The sequence below is a fragment of the Papio anubis genome, chromosome 10, assembly GCF_008728515.1.
Source record: "Papio anubis isolate 15944 chromosome 10, Panubis1.0, whole genome shotgun sequence".
NCBI lineage: Eukaryota > Metazoa > Chordata > Mammalia > Primates > Cercopithecidae > Papio > Papio anubis.
Window position 1 is genome coordinate 63338021 of NC_044985.1, and position 21048 is coordinate 63359068.

Genomic DNA, 21048 nt, shown 5'->3' on the forward strand with positions numbered 1-21048 from the left:
GAAGAATGAAAACAATTGAATTCAGAACTAGGAGTTGGTGCTGCTATAGACAGGCTCATGGATGGCTGTGACACATGCCAGCTGATATCACAGAACACCAGGAGACCATCAAAAAGCATATCAAAATGCAAAAGGACAAGTTGGGACCATTTCTCTTAGGAGCCAATAGATCTCCCTTGCTAGACCCTGTGCACTACTGCTGAACAGCAGAAGAGAGAAGTCAGGGTATTTCTTTTGAGTTTCTTCTGTGCCTGCATTCTGGCAATGGCCTCTCTCTAGAAGAACAGCTCTTGTTGAGTAGTTTCCATACAGCCTCCAGTTTCAGCTCTTAATAAACTTAGGCAACTCCATTACCTTCCCTTCCTTTTCAGGAATGGGGAGACTTACGGTGAGTCAATAAGTACCTTAACATCAGCTACTCACTCCCCTAAACCTGCCCACATCTCTGTAAGTAGGTCCTTAAATTCTAATTGAAAATCTGAGCTGTTTATGCCTTCAGTGTCCAGTCAGAACTCTGACTGATACCACATAGAACAGAATCAGGCCCTGCTACTTTATAAGAGACATAGAACCAGTATAGCAGGAACAAATCAATTATCAAGCCATCTCTGTTTCCTTCCATCACACTGAAGTACCCTAAAAGGCCCAAGAGGATTGTAAAAGAGAAAAAAAAGACAACATGTGAGCAGCAGTGACAAGTGTCCGCTCATTTAACAATACCCCAGCTAGTGAACAAACTCAGACCAGCCAGTGCCTTCCCCACACTAGCCAAGGCCACTTTAATCTTTCTAAAGGAATGAAAAATAGTTGACAATGTTTCTCCAGATTATTTTGAAATATTTCCAGAGAAAGATATAGAGATGCACAACAGTAAGGAGAAACAAAAACAGTTTTAATAGAGAAGGGTCACAGGTCTGGCTCAATTAATTTTTTAGTATATTTAACAGGAGGAAAAACCTTGGATTGGGTGACCGAGGTGCAAACAGAATCAACAGACGGATTTAGTATCATTCTTCTAAATCACCAACATCATTTATTTCTCACCAATGGCACTGAATCTTAACCTAAAGGGAGCTCCCATGTGAAAATATTGTCCTTGTTTAAAATATCCTGTGTATTGTATACAGGTACACAGTGTCGCCAACATGACAGGATAATGGAAGCCAAGAAAGCAGAAGTGGAATTGCAAAAATAGAGTAAAACTTTAAGAGGTTTCGCAAAAGAAGTGACCCAATGGTTAGAAGCAGTCTTAAGAAGCCAGGATGAAAACATAGGTCTCCTATTTCCTATCCCCCAACCCTCTTCCAGTGCAGGGGGATAGGAGTCTGTCACATGGGCCGGGGATCTTGTCCAGCCTATTAGGTAGGAACAGAGAGAAGCAGAATAAATGTTTGGAAAGAAGACTGTATTTTAATTCAAAATTTCCTAGATGAGACATCTTGATTAAGTCATTTTTCCTGTCTTAACTAAAATAAATAGGGATGAAGAATACCATATTAATTCTTCATGATACTGTAGTTCCAAGTTCAAGTATGTGAACATCATTCTAACCTCTTGAGGATGCCACTTTTAGATTTCCAGGTTTGGGGAAATTATTTCACTGGGAGGTTCTCAAAGGAGCTCTATTTCAAATCTCTGCTAAAACATTTGCCTCATACTATCTTGAAAACTCAAGATTCTTTCATTGAAATGGCAGTAGGTAAACTTATGACAATGCTACATGGATTAGAGACTACCCATAGTGCACCGAAACTTCCAGGATGTCATTTAGTATGCATGTATTCTTAACCCAACTTGCAGTCTAATGGCTTTTTAAAGTCAAAACTTCCATAGTCCTTTGGCAGTATAATTTTTAAGGCATATGGAGACAGAATCTGAGCCAATATATTTTATTCCAAATGAAGTTCTTTGATTTCTCACATGCTTTTGAAATGTGATGTTTGTCTACCCTGGGAAACTCTGTCTTTTCAATTCTCTGGAAAACTAGGAAAGGTTTTGAATAATTGTATAGTAGTGGTAGTTTTTGGATTCCACCACTTGTGGGCTACTTCTGCTGGATAAATGTGTTGCCTACATATGGAACTCTCTTAACCCTGCTTCTCAAAGTCAAAATTTTCTGCTGTCAAGTCAAGAATTACAAAGCCACACTTTGGCATGGAGAATACTACTCTACAGGTACTCATTCTTAATGACTTGCAGTACAGAAAAGTGAAAACACTGTGGAGAAGATAAATTACCAAAATAGAAGATAAGCTGAAAAGGCAATGGAGAATATATCATGCATATCAGAGTTGCTCATTTATTCTATTTTGCCGTAACAATGCATACAATTGAAGCACTTCCCTTCTCCATTGGAGTTTTGTCTCTAGAAGTATTAAATATTAATCTTATAAAGAAAAGAAAGCTACAAAAAAAAAACCACCCTGGAAACAATGTTAATAGGTTAGGGTTTTAAGAGCGAATCACAAAAGCAGAACAAGTACCTGGAGGAAAAAAATAGGGAGAGAGAGAAAGAAAGGTCTGGTAAATTGTGGACACTCCCTTTAAGGAAACGAAATTTTCCACAGAGTTGCATTAATACTTACATTGGATTAACTCCATATGAATCCTCAGGAATAAATACTATTTCCTTTCAATTAACTTATCTATTCTACAATTACATGTCATAAAATATAAAGGCAAATATGTTTATCCAGTAAGGGAATAACATTCGAGGCAAAAGTGATGTCACAAACAGATGGGAATTCCAAGCAACACTGAGTCATGGTTCTAGGGGAATAAAACAATTACTTTACAGCTCAGTGCAATGTAGTATTTAAAGAAAATGTATTTCAATAGAACAGCCCAGACAATTACTCTACATTTAACAGAGATTATATTAGTCTAGATATGCTAATTTGGATTTTATTCTGTTTTTTACTTTATGTTAATAGGTTTGGTTACTGGTTTAAAGAAATAATAGAAGTTTATCTTTCTTTTTTATGAATAGATTAACACTTGTCTTAGAGGAAGTTCTGTCCTTCACGGATAATACCTTTATCTACTAAATCGAGATTTCTTTTTCTATAATAAGTTTTAAGCCAGTAATTGATGTAAAAAGATACAACAAATAAAATTATAGCTACTAATGGGCATGTATTTATTACATAGTAGGCAATTTACAGAAAGTTTTATGTATATTACTCTTATTAATCTTTATGATATTGGAATTCCATCAGGTAGACATTTTGATTCCCAAGTAACTAAAGAGAAGAAAACTGAGGCTTAAAGAGGGTAAGTGATTTGCCAAGGGTCACAGAACAAGTAAGAGGTACAGCTGGATTCAAATTTAAGTATAGTTTTATTCAAATTTAAGTATATCTTGTCCTCAAGTCTTTCCTCTTTATTTCCTATTAAAACCAAAAAGGGTAATGGCACAGCAGGTGATCATATTTGATGTATTAGAACATAAATACTGGTGTCAAATATAAGTGCTAAATCAGGCATCAGTTCCTTCCTACAAAAACATTAAAAAACAGTTCAGCAAAAATTCATACTCTGCAGGCTCATGGAGTCCTTTGACACCCTCATCTAGAGCCATGTTTCTCAACCTTTGTAATCATTGTTGCTCTCCTAAGGGACCTTCTTAGACATGTTTTTCATACTTGTCTCTCATGAAGTTTTAATACTACAGATATGCCATATATCTATGTACCACATGTATATCTGTGCTTATACATAAAAAGAATAAGTTTTTGCTCCTTAGAATAATTTTTTGCCCTTTGGGGGCAATGAATATGTATGATTTAGAGATTATACCTCTATGTTTCTCCAAAACCTTTCAAGCCAGTCTTATTGCTTACAATTGTATGGGCTTGGAGCTTTAGATTTCTTGCTTAAAGTTTTTCAGTGTGTTAAAATGCAAATATATAGAAAATGTTGATGAACCACAACAAGCCATTTGTATCTTGGTGTAAACTAGAAGCTCAGAAAGCCAGTTTGATAAGGGAATGGAGGAGAATGGGAGGTCACTCTGTATTGGGGCAGGGGAGGGGAAGAGCAGAGATCCTCTGGTGTTGAAATGCCTGTGTCACAATTGTGCTTCAGTTCAGTCCCGTGGAACATATTAACACAAGTCTTTGAAGAAAAGATGCTAGCTCCTATTCATGATGAACAAGAAAACTTAGTCATAAGCCACCTTAGCAGCCATCACCCTATTATTGTGTAAATATTAGGTTTCCTGCTTGTAAAGAATTTGCTGTTTGGTTCCTTTCAGGCCTGTTTGCGTATTCCCAACTGCTATGTGGCCAAGAATAAGCAAGTTTATGTAATGTTCCAAAGAAACTGCTCAAAACCGTGGCTCATTTTAACCAAGGTATGAATAGAAGGCAGAAATGAATTCACAAATACTTCTTTCACATGCACTGCAAAATATAACTTTTTACTCCTCCAGGCCAAAATGGTCTTAACCATTGAAGTAATTATAGCTCAAAACTATAATTTAGAGTTAGATCTGGTTGACTCTAAATTCACACAGGAAACTAATTCACTCATCTTACTGGAACATTGACATAAATAACTTCATAAAACCCATATAGTTTCAGCAATCCTAGAAAGTGCTGTGAATCCAAATAGAAACAGTTGATAATTTAATAAGACAGTTGATAAAATAATTTAGTAAGACAACAATAATTGTCTACCATTTATTGGTTAAAGTATTACACTTGACACTTTATAATTATTACCTATTTAATTGTTACAGCAATCTTTAATATTAGTACCCTTATTTACAAAGAAAGTGAGCAGAAAAGACAAATAGTTTTCGTGAAACCACTTGGAAGTGGAGGAGAAGGGTTTTGAACTCCCATCATCTCAAGCGCATGCTTTGCCACCTCACTACAGTGAAATGATGGAAAACTCAAGACCACAAACTTTAAATTTCCAGTCAAATACAGGAAATCTTGGGCAAATGAAGAGGTCATGGATATGGTATGAAACTATTTTATGATTGTGCATGTGAGAAGCTACTGCACAGATGAATTCAACTGCAGGATCCCTTTAAAAAAATATGTATCTTCAAGGTGGGTATTGGTCAGAATTTTCTTTGAAGACCATGAAACATGCATGTGTCAGGACCTTGGTAAATGACAAACAAAATGGTGACCACTTCACATAAGCGTAGATGCTCTTTCCAGAGGCTGGGATCATTCTCCTAAATCACCAACATCACTTATTTCCCCACCAATGGCACTGAACCTTATGACCTAAAGGGAGCTCCCAGGTGAAAAGATTACCCTTGTTTAAAATATCCGATGCATTTTACACAGGTATGCAGCGTTGCCAACATGACAGGATAATGGAAGCCAACAAGGCAGAAGTGGATTTGCAAAAATAGAGTAAAACTTTAAGAAATCATTTTACACAGGAAGTGACCCAATGGTTAGAAGCAGTCTTGAGGAGCCAGAATGAAAACCTGGGTCTCCTATTTCCTAGACCAGTACTCTTCTTTATTTATAGTACTGTTACCAAGTAGAATAGTGGGCTTGCAGTTAAGGCAAAACTTGAACTGCAAATACATAATCAATTAGAGACTTTCTTTGTGCAGATTGACCTAATATTAAAATTACTTAAATACACTGAAAAGTAAAAGTATCATTTAAGGTACTAATATAGTTATGGTTACTATATCCCAAATAGGTTATCAAACATTGCTTAAAATAGTTACATTCTTATTTTTTTTTTTTTTTTGAGATGGAGTTTCACTCATTTCCCAGGCTGGAGTGCAGTGGCGCGATCTTGGCTCACCACAACTTTCGCCTCCCCACTTCAAGTGATTCTCTCGCTTCAGCCTCCCGAGTAGCTGGGATTACAGGCACATACCACCACAGCCAGCTAATTTTTGTATTTTAGTAGAGATGGGGCTTCACCATGTTGGCCAGGCCGGTCTTGAACGCCTGACCTCAGGTGATCCGCCTGCCTCAGCCCCCTAAAGTGCTGGGATTACAGGCGTGAGCCACCATGCCTGGCCAAAATAGTGGCATTCTTTATACATCCAAAATAAAGACTGAAACTGTCTCACACATGAGGTAGTGTTCACAACTGTTCAAAGTATAATCATTGCAATAAAATATATTTTCACCTAAATTTCCTGGAGATTTCAGATATCTTTTTAGCCTTTATCAACTGGAAAATTCCTCAACTCAGCGTGCACTTACCAACAGATTCTCTTACGAAAATGTTTGTTTTCCAAACAAATAATCCAAGCCCTAAAATTCCACTAGTATTTTACAATATTAACTTGATAGTAAAAGAAGCATTTTATCAATGAAGCATTTTTAAAACATTTATATAGTTTCCAATGAAATTCTTATTTAATTATGCTCTTTTATAAAATGAGAAAGCTTCCTATATCATCTTCTTTGAAAGGTTTGTCAGATTTCTATTAAGACTAATGCATGCAAATGTTATATTTAAAAATATTTTATACTGTATAATATATAATTATGAATATTACTAAAATATACAGCATATTAAAATTTTACCTTTTCATTGTTCCACTACTTGAAACTAATTTTAAAACTGACAACCTAAGGATTTCCATTTATCTTAAGTATCATGATAATCACACAGAACCAGTCCCTTTTAGAATATATATCAGCGCATTTAACAATATATAGATGTCCAAAATATTTTTAAACAAGAAGTCATGCTAACACTTAGATCATGAAGGCTCTATTGTCTTTAACAACTACTGATTAAACCCAAAAATGTTATGCTGATTTTAATGGAATTAAAAAATACAGGTCAAATACTGATCATGACTGCTTCTTTAACTTATACACGCATTTCCAAGATTATTCTAAATTGCCAAACCTTGTCACCTAAAAATCTAGTAGGACAAATACTAATCACAACATTGCCCAGCACTGTATGAAATCTGTATAACTCTGGAAAATTACAACAAAAGCCAAATATGTATATCTCCTATCATTTTAAAACAAATCAACATTTGTAAAATATGCTACTTACCAAGAAGCATGTTTCTTAGCAATAGTTAGGTTGGCCAGTCTGTAATTTCTGTATAACAAATCTATCCAGAGCTGAGAGGTACGTTAACCTGCCACCGGTTTTATTGCAGATTGAGTGTGAGCCTTCACAAACTCCTCCTTGTATCCTAAGTCTGCTGCCTGACTCCACTCACTCACTGTGTACCTCGTTTTAAACTAACAAACAATACAGTGACTGTCAGTAAGATGTTACCTCCTCAGCCTACAGAGCCAACAAAAATTATGGAAAAATAGGTTACTTCACTGGAGTTTGAGATGTAAATTCTGAATTGATCATGCTGTTTCTTTAAAATTCCAAAGTAAAATTTTCTACTCAATTCACAAAGTAGTTTTAAAATACTTGCTTTGTTTTTATTTCTTCTGTTTTCCATCCCACTATTTGCTTTTTATCTTTATTAATGTCTGCTTCCAAGTTCTTTTACTTTGATAAACTTTTTCTAGTTTTTATGATGCATACATGACTCACCCATGATAAGAAAATGCAAATACATTTATTATTTGGTGCTATGAGCTTGAACCTCCAATGATATTTCAGTTTTATGATGGATTGTTTTTTTGACTCCAATACAAAGATAATTATTTCTGAAATAGGCTTCTCCTGAGAGAAGAACGAGCCTTACCGTTTTTAAGCAATAAGGATATTACAGTGAACATTCAACAAAGGAACATCTTGTCTTTCGTTATTTTTCTACGGCATGTGTATTAACAATTTTTAAAAAAGAAAATTTGTCTGGGCCCAAAAGAAGAATACACAGCATGCAAGCCAGCACTAAAGTCAATGAGATGAATGTGATTTCTGAGACTATGTTTTCTAAAATAGAAAATAAAATGACATGCCCAAATATTAGCACATTTTAGCAATTGTTTCTATATTATCCTCCAATAGATACTTTTACTTGTTATAATGACAGAGGACAGCAGTTTAGCTTCCCAGAGTCCTAATAGTGATGTTTTATAGGTACTTGTTCATATTTCTATATTTCTCTAGTCCTTAATTTGGAGATTCAATGTTAACATGACTAGTTACTTTCATTTTGGTTAAACCAAGGTTAAAAAGTTAAAAATAGGAAAAGTGAGGGAGAGAAAGTTTGAGAAAACCGTAAAAGGGAAATGAATCTAAGTTGGTAAAAGGAAAATGGGGAAGGACTATGAAAACAGGACAATTTAGAGCAAAGCGAACAAAGAAAGAGAAATGGCTAAGGATGAAAATTATAAAAGAGACCAAGGACTATTTTTGCCATTATGAAATGCAGGCCTCTTGCATATTCAATAGAAATATCAAATATATGTATATTCCCTGGTTCTGAAGCCTTGAGCTTGAACTGAGCCACACCACCACTATCCTGGGTCTCCAGCTTGCAGACAGCCTATCGTAGACTTCTCAGCCTCCATAATTGTGTGAGCCAATTTCCTTAATCCCCCTCATATATCTATATCTGATATCTACATTTATATCTTATTGATTCTGTAACTCTGAAGAACCCTGCCTAATATACCAGGTGATGCTGATGTTACTTGTCCTGGGACCACACTTTGAGAACCATTGCTCTACCTTATTGGGTTACTCTAACATCTAGGATGAGATAATATCCATTATAAATTGCTTTATTGTCATATTACTTAGAATCTAAGACTTTTTCAAACATATTTTCACAGCTCTGAATCAGTGTGCAATCATAATAATTTGCATCTTATAATAACTACCCACAAGGAAGTATTCACGACTATGGTGGTCGATATCAGTGTGTGCATGAACTTGTGTCACAGCTGTTCACATCATTTCCTCAGTTGAGTGATATCATTTTTGAATCACATAAATGACATCATTTTTGGGTCATATATCATGCATTGAGTTTAATTGCCATTTAAAAATGGTTTTGAAAACTTACACTTAAAAAAAAGAAGTACTATGATTTGGAATTAAAGTCACTTTTTAAAAACCACTGTGATTTGGCTTTAATAATAAAAGTCATTAAATACTAAGCTAGCATATAAACAGGTGTGGGATATAGATTTGTTATTAGTGAAGCAGATGTTCATTATTGGAGATTTTATAGCAGTTTCAGATTGTCTTGCAAAGTAGCAATCCATTGCATGAAAGGACAGAGAAAGGTAACCACAAGTAGAGGAAGCTGTAGTATATACAAAAGTTTGCCTATCACGGGCCCAGCAATGCAGCTAACTGAAGGCAGAAGAAATTGCTAATCCTTCTGAATAGAAATATCAAAAAGATAAGTGGCTAGTGTGAATAACAGATCCAGAGGGGCTTTTTAAAAGGTCTGTGTTATAGTTGATGGGCCGCGTTTTTGTTTGTTTGGTTGGTTTTGGTTTTGGATTTTTTGTGGGCAGTGAGGTACTTCTTGCCTCTAGAACTTTGAAACAATACATTTCTGTTGTTTAAGCCATTCAGTCTGTGGTACTTTATTATCACAGCCTTAGCAAACTAATACAGCATCTTTACCAGGTGCTTGATATTACGTATATGCTAATTTCATAAAAGGAATTGGAGAACTGAGCATCTGGCTCTTTCTCTAAGAAGTCTGAATAGCAGTGGATTATCTGTTTTTGGAAGGTTAGATGGAACTGGGATGTTTACCATTTGTACTCTCCTTAATTCTTCCTTTATCATGTTGGCCATGGATGTCTATTTAAGTGAATCCCCCCCAAAAGAATCAGCTGCTTTTTAAAATACTTGCTTTGCTTTTATTTATTCTCTTTTCCATTCCACTAATATTTGCTTTTTATCTTTAGTAATGTCTGCTTCCAAATTCTTTTACTTTGATAAACTTTTTCTAGTTTTTATGATGCATACATGGCTCATTTATTTTCAATTTTTGTTTTTTTAAAATACTAAAAATCATTGAGGAGCACAGTTTTTAGTAAGTTTTTCCTTCCATTAACTTTTAGATACTCCATCATTTTAGTTTTGATTTTCCTCTTCTCTCCTTACTTGATGGTTAAAAGACTTAACTGAGAGAGAAATAACAAGATATCTTTCAATTCTGTCTTTAATATTAATTAGTTGTTTTTGTCTAAGGCCAATTACTCACCTTGCATGAACTTATGTAATATTGACTATGTGAGGATCAAACCAACTCAATATGATGGTACTTGAAACCATAAATTGCTATACATATTTAAGTTATTATTTTCATTATTTTTTGACCAATTAGCTACACATAAAAATATCAGAGTACTGTAGGGACACCAGAATTGCTTAACTGAATTTTAATTCTTCATTTATGTTTAGTGTATTGTCAATCATCCCTCAAGTTTTCTACAGGTTTACGATTTTATGGAAAAATAACCATTCATCTACTAGCACAGTTTTAGTTGCTGTCTTTCATCAAAGAGAGTAATTATTTAAAAAATGTATCTCATGAAATAATCTCTCATTATCATTTAAAAGCAGGAACAGAAGGAACTAAGTGCCAGTTATGCATCAGGCATCCTTCCGGGGACTTTACATTCAGTTCTCATACAGTCATTGTACATTGTACAGATTAAGCCAATGAGACCAAGATAGCATACGCACATTGTCCAGGGTCACAAATCTTCAGATCCAGTGGTCCCACCAAGCTTCTTCCTTGTAGAATCCAGAGATTTGAGGCAGGAGAGTTAAACTAAGTTTTTCTGTAATGATTTCCAGATAATGTAAAATTTCGTATTTTTTTGAATTATAAATAGTTTTAAGCAAAAAAAATTTTTTTTTTTTCCAGAAAAGCAAGTGGTTCTGTTTGTTTCTCTTTGGCTTTTTTTTTTCCTCGGGGGATTTTCTTTTTCTTTTATTCCCCTCTTCAGGGTAGTATTATCTAAGAGTATGTTGTTTAAACCATACCAATATTTCACATTTTTCTTGCATGCTAAATATTAAGTTCTTGAATTAATTATCCATTAATATTTCATATTTACTGTCTAAAATATGTGTAAATTGTTCAACTGTATTCATTTTACTACTTAGGCTTCACTTAAGACCATCTCAAGGCATTAACTAATATTATTTCTGGTGAAATTCTGCTTAACTGAGGAAAAATTGTAGCCTAATAGTTTTTCAGTTTTTCACAAGTACAGCTCTGTAGATACAGATAATTGCTATTAACTAGGCTACTGCTTATTTGAATAGATTGAACATTGAGGGAGTTACATGAGTTCTGAGTTTGAGAATTCAGAACAGAGAAATAAAGAACAAAAAGAAAAATTGTTGTATGAGTGACAATGTTCATTACATTATGTATAATCACAAACATATGGAGACATCCTAAATGTCCAACAGCAGAAGACTGGATGTGTCTTGTATTATGAAATACTATGAAATATATTAAGTGATATAAGAAAATGTGCACTATGTAACAAGTGGGGAAAACAATGTAGAACTGGATATACAATAGAAGTTAACTATGTAAAAATATACATATCATATATTGATGTAAATTTTTGTGCACATTTACAGAAACATATTTGGAAGGAAGTACTCCAAAATATGTCAACATTGCAGGATTTTTGTTTATTATTTACCATTTTCTGTGTTTTTAATTTTTTTTCCACTAAATTATAATTTAGGGAAATTATAAAATAGGGAAGCATTTGACTATCAAAAATATTTTACACAGTTTATAAAAACCTGGATTCAGAATTAGCTAATTTAAATAATCCCATTTAAAAATCTTATAGTAAGTAAATCTTGAGAACTAGACAAGTTCTCAGGTTTCTTTTGGGCCCTACTGATCCTCTGATTCCACAGGAGTAAGGTGCTAGGCATGTGCAAGCACGTGGACCTAAGACACACAGGAGGCTCACACTGATCACTGTTACAATGCTAATGTATAGGAAGTGGTGTGAAATAAACAAGATAAAGGAAATGAGGATAATAATATAATATTTATAGTGAGCTACAATTATCAATTCCCACAAATCCTCAGTGACTTAATCTTTTCACCTGTAGTATCTGCATCTCTGCATCCATATAGATGAGCATCAGAAGCTTTCAGAGAGGTGATGGCGAGAATCCAGCTCAGAGACTGCCTTACATGCATGACTTTTTTCGAGGCATTAAATCTTTTTAATCACTAAAGTGACATTGCCATTTCTACCCAGACATTTAACTTGGACAAAGGCAATAATTTATATGCTTGGAATCTGCGGCTCCCCAGAAACCTTTATAACCTGGCCCTCATTAAACTATTTATTCTCTATCAGTGTCATCAGATTTCCATGACAACATCATGCTGTATAATTAACATTGTTCCAACAAGTCACATCTTTGCACAACTGAACACATCAACATAATTTTATTATGTCATCAGTGATGCCACCAGACAGAGCACCAGCTCCTTTCCTACACTGGATAGCAGACGTTCAAGTAACGCAATGTAGGTTTTCCTAAAATAGATGCTCAGATATGTCAAGTTTTTCAACAGTGTTAAAGTAGAAGTGCTATCTTTTTTTTTTTTTTTTTCTTTTCACTTAAAAAAAAATCTCTACCTGCTCAGTGTGCAACCACTCTACCTTGCTTATTTCCATGCAAAGCCAGCTGGTCCTCTCAGGCAGAGTTTGCCTAGGGCAGCAAAATGCTCTAACTGTTTATCCCGTGTGAGTGATTGCCAGCTGGGAGGAATGTCTTTTTCCTAGTTTGCCCATGGCATATATTCAGAGGGAGATGGACGAGACCATAAAACTTTCTACAAGTCGGACAATTTTGTAGTGAGATGATATTCTGCAAACAAAAATGTTAAGATACATCTAACATTGGGAGATGAAAATCCAAAAAGATTTTAAGATTTGTTCCCTATTAACATAAAATCTAAAAAAAATTTCATTAAGGAAATCACCACAGGCTTTTGTTTTATTTCAAGAGTTGGTTACAATAGATGTTTGCCTATGAGACTGAAAATCATGCATTTTATAAGAGTTGAGTTAGCTGAAGTCAGAACTACTGAAATATCGTCTGAGAGGCATATGGCAATAGCTTCCTCTCCTGTAATTTAACATTGTTAAATTAGCTATAAAATATTTTTATCAGTAATACACTGTTTTCCAAGATAATTCACACATATAAATTCCAAACCGTCTTACTAATGAAAAGATAAAGGATTGCTTCGTTCAGGGGAATTACTTGCTTTCAAATGGAGAATATAGTTTTAAGAAAAGATTTAACAAACGGATGTTTTAACATTTTGAATACATGTCATATAATCATAGAATCTCAATTCTTAAAATGACTCCAAAACCATCTCATTTTATTAATGAAGAAACTGACACCCAGAGAGGAAAATCATCTTGTTTTTTGTCACTTAGCTGGTTCAGTGAAAAATCGTAAAAACATTTATTCATTCTTTTAATCTTTATTGAGTTTCCACTCTGGGCCAGGCCCTGCTATGAGTGCTGAGGCTACGGGAGCTCCTGCTCTCATGGAACTTATGTTAGACTAATGTTTCCTGATTCTGATCACAGAGCTCTTTTCATTTGTTCACATATTTCTCTCACCAAAAGGGCTAATCTACAAAATTTATGAACAGACTCCGATATCTGATAAAAATACCTGTGGCTGTTGTTGTTTTTTGTTTTATCTAGATTCCTTTATCGTGGTTATTTTTTGAAGATTATCACATTTGTCCATATTAAGATGAAAACTCCCAGATCTTTATGTGTCTTTAAATTAGCAACTTGCATAATAAAATCTGCACTACATTTCTTACATTAACTAACATTTTTTGGGTTTGGTGACATAAAACAATTGGAAAGATTTTAGTTTTTCATCTCTGCTCACCCCTCCCCCCCACCAAAAAGGAAAGATTCTGAAATTCAGAGATATTGATTTTCTATTTCTGCGGATTTTTCCCCCAACTCAATCTTAATACTGACATTAAAATTCAGTAGTCATTAGTCATTATATGGTTATATTCAACCAAATAATTTAGAGAAATAGCCATATAGTATCAAGTGAGCTTAAAAGTCTGGAAATACAGTAGTAAATCAGGAAGACGTCTGAGTTTTTGCCACTAATATTCTGCAGAAATCATGTATTATGCATGTGCTGCAACTTTTAGCTGGAAAAAACTTAGTCTCCCTCCCCTCCACCATTTTGTAATTAAGGCAGAATACAAGAAATGTGTCCAGTGCTTGCCAGCCCCCAGCCTCTTCTACCTAATCTAACCCCTTTTTGTACATGACTCTATCCCATTTCAGTCATGGCTGACTGGACCAGGTGTGGGTCACTGATTTAGGCGCAGCTAATCAGAGACAATGTGACTGGTGACCTGGTTCAAAACAATGTGCTAATCCATCCCTTAGGAACTGGGAAGATGTGGAACAGTGGAGGAAATGCTGGAAAGTGCCAAGCTCTGACCAGCTTCATTGGGAGCTATGTTTAAGCCAGAGTTTATGGGGAACAAGGAAAAGTCCCTAGAGAGAGGAGAATACAACATAGAGTGAGGAGATGACAAGATGTCATAAGAGAGGTATAGACTGACTGAGGGAAAAGATGATTCCCTATGGTTTTCCAGGTAACTGATATCAGTTGTATTTAAGTACCAGTCAGCTGCAATGACTGACCTTAGATTTCTTGGGATTCACTGTTGTATTCTCAAAACAGACCTCCTCCTCCTTAAGTTGGCCTGAGTCTGTCTATTGCTTGCAACCAAACAAATCCTAATCAAGAGAAAATGACCTTTCATGTATCTAGACTTAGTTTTCTCCATAAGAAAACAGCAAAAGTTAATCACAAGTGATGGTACTCAATCCCTCTTAAGTCTCTGAAGGATCACCCTCTCAATAAGTCAGTTTGGGGTACTGGTTAATATGCATTAATATTAATGACATGATGATAGTTAATAATTTCTACAACCTTCTATATATAAAATTATGAGGGCAACAGAAGACTACAGTACTGAATTAATCTTTTCCATTTTTAACCTCAAAATATTTGTTGGTAATACTCATATAGTTACCTTAATTTTTCCCTTGGAGCCATCTGAAGCGCTTTACCCTGTCTGGGGTTTTCGAATTAAAAGGAAAATAAACAATTTTGGGCAGTTAAAAGGGGAAATATTGATATAATTTAAAGACTAGAAAACAGAAAGAAAACTTAAAAACTATAGTAAAAAGAATATCAAGGTACAGCTTCAAGTATGTAAATGGCTGTATGTTACAAGGCATGGAGACAACATAGAACTATGAAGAGAGCATATTTAGTTGTAATACTGTCAAAAAATACTTGAGGGTCAGAAGATGCTTTAAAGGTTCTATCTGAAGAGGGGCGCCCAAGATGGCCAAATAGGAACAGTACCTCCAGTTCCCAGTGTGAGTGACACAGAAGACGGGTGATTTCTGCAATTTCAACTGAGGTACTGGGTTCATCTCACTAGGGCATGTTGGACAGTCAGTGCTGGTCAGTGGGTGCAGCCCAACCAGCGAGAGCTGAAGCAGGGCGAGGCATCAACTCACCTGGGAAGCGCAAGGGGGAACGGAATTCCTTTTCCTAGCCAAGGGAAACTGAGATACACAACACCTGGAAAATTGGGTAACTCCCACCCTAATACTGTGCTTTACCAATGGTCTTAGCAAATGGCACACCAGGAGATTATATCCCATGCCTGGCCTGGAGGGTTCCATGCCCATGGAGCCTCCCTCATTGCCAGCACAGCAGTCTGAGATCTAACTGCAAGGTGGCAGCGAGGCTGGGGGAGGGGCGCCTGCCATTGCTGAGGCTTAAGTAGGTAAACAAAGCCGCTAGGAAGCTTGAACTGGGTGGAGCCCACCGCAGCTCAAGGAGGCCTGCCTGCCTCTGTAGACTCTCCCTCTGGGGACAGGGCATAGCTACACAAAAACAGCAGAAACCTCTACAGATGTAAATGTCCCTATCTGACAGCTTTGAAGAAAGCAGTGGTTCTCACAGCGTGGAGGTTGAGATCTGAGAACGGACAGACTGCCTGCTTAAGTGGGTCCCTGACCCCTGAGTAGCCTAACTGGGAGACATCCCCCACTAGGTGCAGACCGACACCTCACACCTCACACGGCTGGGTACACCTCTGAGACAAAGCTTCCAGAGCAAGAATGAGACAGCAACACTTGCTGTTCAGCAATATTCTATCTTCTGCAGCCTCCACTGCTGATACCCAGGCAAACAGGGTCTGGAATGAACCTCAAGCAAACTCCAACAGACCTGCAGCTGAGGGTCCTGACTGTTAGAAGGAAAACTGACACAGAAAGGACACCCGCACCAAAACCCCATCAGTACGTCACCATCATCAAAGACCAAAGGCAGATAAAACCACAAAGATGGGGAAAAAGCAGTGCAGAAAAGCTGGAAATTCAAAAAATCAGAGCACATCTCCCCCTCCAAAGGAACACAGCTCATTGCCAGCAATGGAACAAAGCTAGATGGAGAATGACTTTGATAAGCTGAGAGAAGAAGGCTTCAGTCGATCAAACTTCTCAGAGCTAAAGGAGGAACTATGTACCCAGTGCAAAGAAACTAAAAACCTTGAAAAAAGAATGGAAGAATGGATAACTAGAATAACCAATGCAGAGAAGTCCATAAATGAACTGACAGAGATGAAAACCATGACACGAGAACTATGTGACAAATGCACAAGCTTCAGTAAACAACTCGAACAACTGGAAGAAAGAGTATCAATGATTGAAGATCAAATGAATGAAATGAAGCAAGAAGAGAAGTTTAGAGAAAAAAGAGTAAAAAGAAATGAACAAAGCCTCCAAGAAGTATGGGTTTATGTGAAAAGACTACATCTACGTCTGATTGGGGTGCCTGAAAGTGACAGGGAGAATGGAACCAAGCTGGAAAACACTCTGCAGGATATTATCCAGGGGAATTTCCCCAACCTAGCAAGGCAGGCCAACATTCAAATTCAGGAAATACAGAGAACGCCACAAAGATACTCCTTGAGAAGAGCAACTCCAAGACACATAATTGTCAGGTTCACCAAAGTTGATATGAAGGAAATAATGTTAAGGGCAGCCAGAGAGAAAGGTCAGGTTACCCACAAAGGGAAGCCCATCAGACTAACAGCAGATATCTCGGAGGAAACTCTACAAGCCAGAAGAGAGTGGGGGCCAATATTCAACATTCTTAAAGAAAAGAATTTTAAACCCAGAATTTCATATCCAGCCAAACTAAGTTTCATAAGTGAAGGAGAAATAAAATTCTTTACAGACAAGCAAATGCTAAGAGATTTTGTCACCACCAGGCCTGCCCTACAAGAGATCCTGAAGGAAGCACTAGACATGGAAAGGAACAACCAGTACCAGCCACTGCAAAAACATGCCAAAATGTAAAGACCATCGATGCTAGGAAGAAACTGCATCAACTAACGAGCAAAATAACCAGTTAATATCATAATGACAGGTCAAGTTCACACATAACGATATAAACCTTAAATGTAAATGGACTGAATGGTCCAATTAAAAGACACAGACTGGCAAATTGGATAAAGAGTAAAGATCCATCAGTTTGCTGTATTCAGGAGACCCATCTCACATGCAGAGACACACATAAGCTCAAAATAAAGGGATGGAGGAAGATCTACCAAGCAAACGGAAAACAAAACAAGGCAGGGGTTGCAATACTAGTCTCTGATAAAACAGACTTTAAACCAAAAAAGATCAAAAGAGATAAAGAAGGCCATTACATAATGGTAAAGGGATCAATTCAACAAGAAGAGCTAACTATCCTAAATATATATGCACCCAATACAGGAGCACCCAGATTCATAAAGCAAGTCCTTAGAGACTTACAAAGAGGCTTAGACTCCCATACAATAATAATGGGAGACTTTAACACCCCACTGTCAATATTAGACAGATCAACGAGACAGAAAGTTAACAAGGATATCCAGGAATTGAACTCAACTCTACACCAAGCAGACCTAATAGACATCTACAGAACTCTCCACCCCAAATCAACAGAATATACATTCTTCTCAGCGCCACATCACACTTATTCCAAAATTGATCACATAGTTGGAAGTAAAGCACTCCTCAGCAAATGTAAAAGAACAGAAATTTTAACAAACTGTCTCTCAGACCACAGTGCAATCAAACTAGAACTCAGGACTAAGAAATCAATCAAAACCACTCGACTAAATGGAAACTGAACAACCTGCTCCTGAATGACTACTGGGTACATAACGAAATGAAGGCAGAAATAAAGATGTTCTTTGAAACCAATGAGAACAACGATACAACATAGCAGAATCTCTGGGACACATTTAAAGCAGTGTGTAGAGGGAAATTTATAGCACTAAATGCCCACAAGAGAAAGCAGGAAAGATCTAAAATTGACACCCTAACATCACAATTAAAAGAACTAGAGAAGCAAGAGCAAACACATTCAAAAGCTAGCAGAAGGCAAGAAATAACTAAGATCAGCACGGAACTGAAGGAGATAGGGACACAAAAAACCATTCAAAAAAATCAATGAATCCAGGAGCTGTTTTTTCCAAAAGATCAACAAAATTGATAGACCGCTAGCAAGACTAATAAAGAAGAAAAGAGAGAAGAATCAAATAGACGCAATAAAAAATGATAAAGGGGATATCACCACCAACCCCACAGAAATACAAACTACCATCAGAGAATACTATAAACACCTCTAACACAAATAAACTAGAAAACATAGAAGAAATAGATAAATTACTGGACACATACACTCTCCTAAGACTAAACCAGGAAGAAGTTGAATCCCTGAATAGACAAATAGCAGGCTCTGAAATTGAAGCAATAATTAATAGCCTACTAACCAAAAAAAATCCAGGATCAGACGGATTCACAGTCGAATTCTACCAGAGGTACAAGGAGGAGTTGGTACCATTACTTCTGAAACTATTCCAATCAATAGAAAAAGAGGGAATCCTCCCTAAACTCATTTTACGAAGCCAACATCATCCTGATACCAAAGCCTGGCAGAGACACAACAAAAAAAGATAATTTTAGACCAATATACCTGATGAACTTCGATGCAAAAATCCTCAATAAAATACTGGCAAACCGAATCCAGCAGCACATCAAAAAGCTTATCCACCATGATTAAGTTTGCTTCATCCCTGGGATGCAAGGCTGGTTCAATATATGCAAATCAATAAACGTAATCCAGCATATACACAGAACCAAAGACAAAAACCACGTGATTATCTCAATAGATGCAGAAAAGGCCTTTGACCAAATTCAACAACCCTTCATGCTAAAAACTCTCAATAAATTCGGTGTTGGTGGAACGTATCTCAAAATAATAAGAGCTATTTATGACAAACCCACAGCCAATATCATACTGAATGGGCAAAAACTGGAAGCATTCCCTTTGAAAACTGGCACAAGACAAGGATGCCCTCTCTCACCACTGCTATTCAACATAGTGTTGGAAGTTCTGGCTAGGGCAATCAGGCAAGAGAAAGAAATAAAGGGTATTCAATTAGGAAAAGAAGAAGTCAAACTGTCCCTGTTTGCAGATAACATGATTGTATATTTAGAAAACCCCATTGCCTCACCCCAAAATATCCTTAAGCTGATAAGCAACTTCAGCAAAGTCTCAGGATACAAAATCAATGTGCAAAAATCATAAGCATTCTAATACACCAATAACAGACAAACAGAGAGCCAAATCATGAATGAACTCCCATTCACAATTGCTTCAAAGAGAATAAAATACCTAGGAATCCAACTTACAAGGGATCTGAAGGACCTCTTCAAGGAGAACTACAAACCACTGCTCAGTGAAATAAAAGAGGACACAAACAAAAGGAAGAACATACCATGCTCATGGATAGGAAGAATCAATATTGTGAAAATGGCCATACTGCCCAAGGTAATTTATAGATTCAATGCCATCCCCATTAAGCTACCAATGGCTTTCTTCACAGAATTGGAAAAAACTGCTTTAAAGTTCATACGGAACCAAAAAAGAACCCGCATTTCCAAGACATTCCTAAGCCACAAGAACAAAGCTAGAGGTATCACGCTACCTGACTTCAAACTATACTACAAGGCTACAGTAACCAAAACAGCATGGTACTGGTACCAAAACAGAGATATAGACCAATGGAACAGAACCAAGCCCTCAGAAATAATACCACACATCTACAGCCATCTGATCTTTGACAAACTTGAGAAAAACAAGAAATGGGGAAAGGATTCCCTATTTAATAAATCGTGCTGGGAAAATTGGCTAGCCATAAGTAGAAAGCTGAAACTGGATCCTTTCCTTACTCCTTATATGAAAATTAATTCAAGATGGATTAGAGACTTAAATGTTAGACCTAAAACCATAAAAACCCTAGAAGAAAACCTGGGTAATACCATTCAGGACATAGGCATGGGCAAGGACTTCATGTCTAAAACAGCAAAAGCAATGACAACAAAAGCCAAAATTGACAAATGGGATCTAATTAATGAGCTTCTGCACAGCAAAAGAAACTACCATCAGAGTGAACAGGCAACCTACAGAATGGGAGAAAATTTTTGCAATCTACTCATCTGACAAAGGGCTAATATCCAGAACCTACAAAGAACTCAAACAAATCTACAAGAAAAAAACAAACAACCCCATCAAAAAGTGGGCAAAGGATATGAACAGACACTTCTTAAAAGAAGACATTTATACAGCCAACAGACACATGGAAAAATGCTCATCATCACTCGCCATCAGAGAAATGCAAATCAAAACCAAAATGAGATACCATCTCACACCAGTTAGAATGGCAATCATTAAAAAGTCAGGAAACAACAGGTGCTGGAGAGGATGTGGAGAAATAGGAACACTTTTACACTGTTGGTGGGACTGTAAACTAGTTCAACCATTGTGGAAAACAGTATGGCGATCCCTCAAGGATCTAGAACTAGAAATACCATTTGACCCAGCCATCCCATTACTGGGTATATGCCCAAAGGATGATAAATCATGCTGCTCTAAAGACACATGCACATGTATGTTTATTGCGGCACTATTCACAATAGCAAAGACTTGGAATCAACCCAAATGTCCATCAGTGAC

General features: G+C 36.5%; 1 protein-coding gene and 1 long non-coding RNA gene across 6 annotated transcripts in view; one reads left to right on the forward strand and one right to left on the reverse strand.

The window, feature by feature from the left end:
- ZNF385B (zinc finger protein 385B) overlaps positions 1-21048 on the reverse strand; it is a 417130-nt gene that overhangs the window by 209548 nt on the left and 186534 nt on the right. The gene's annotated exons all lie outside the window — the stretch shown is intronic.
- Positions 3194-4826, forward strand: LOC116269170. Its single transcript, XR_004176582.1, has 3 exons — positions 3194-3273; positions 4256-4354; positions 4742-4826. It is a non-coding gene; the product is annotated as an uncharacterized LOC116269170 (long non-coding RNA).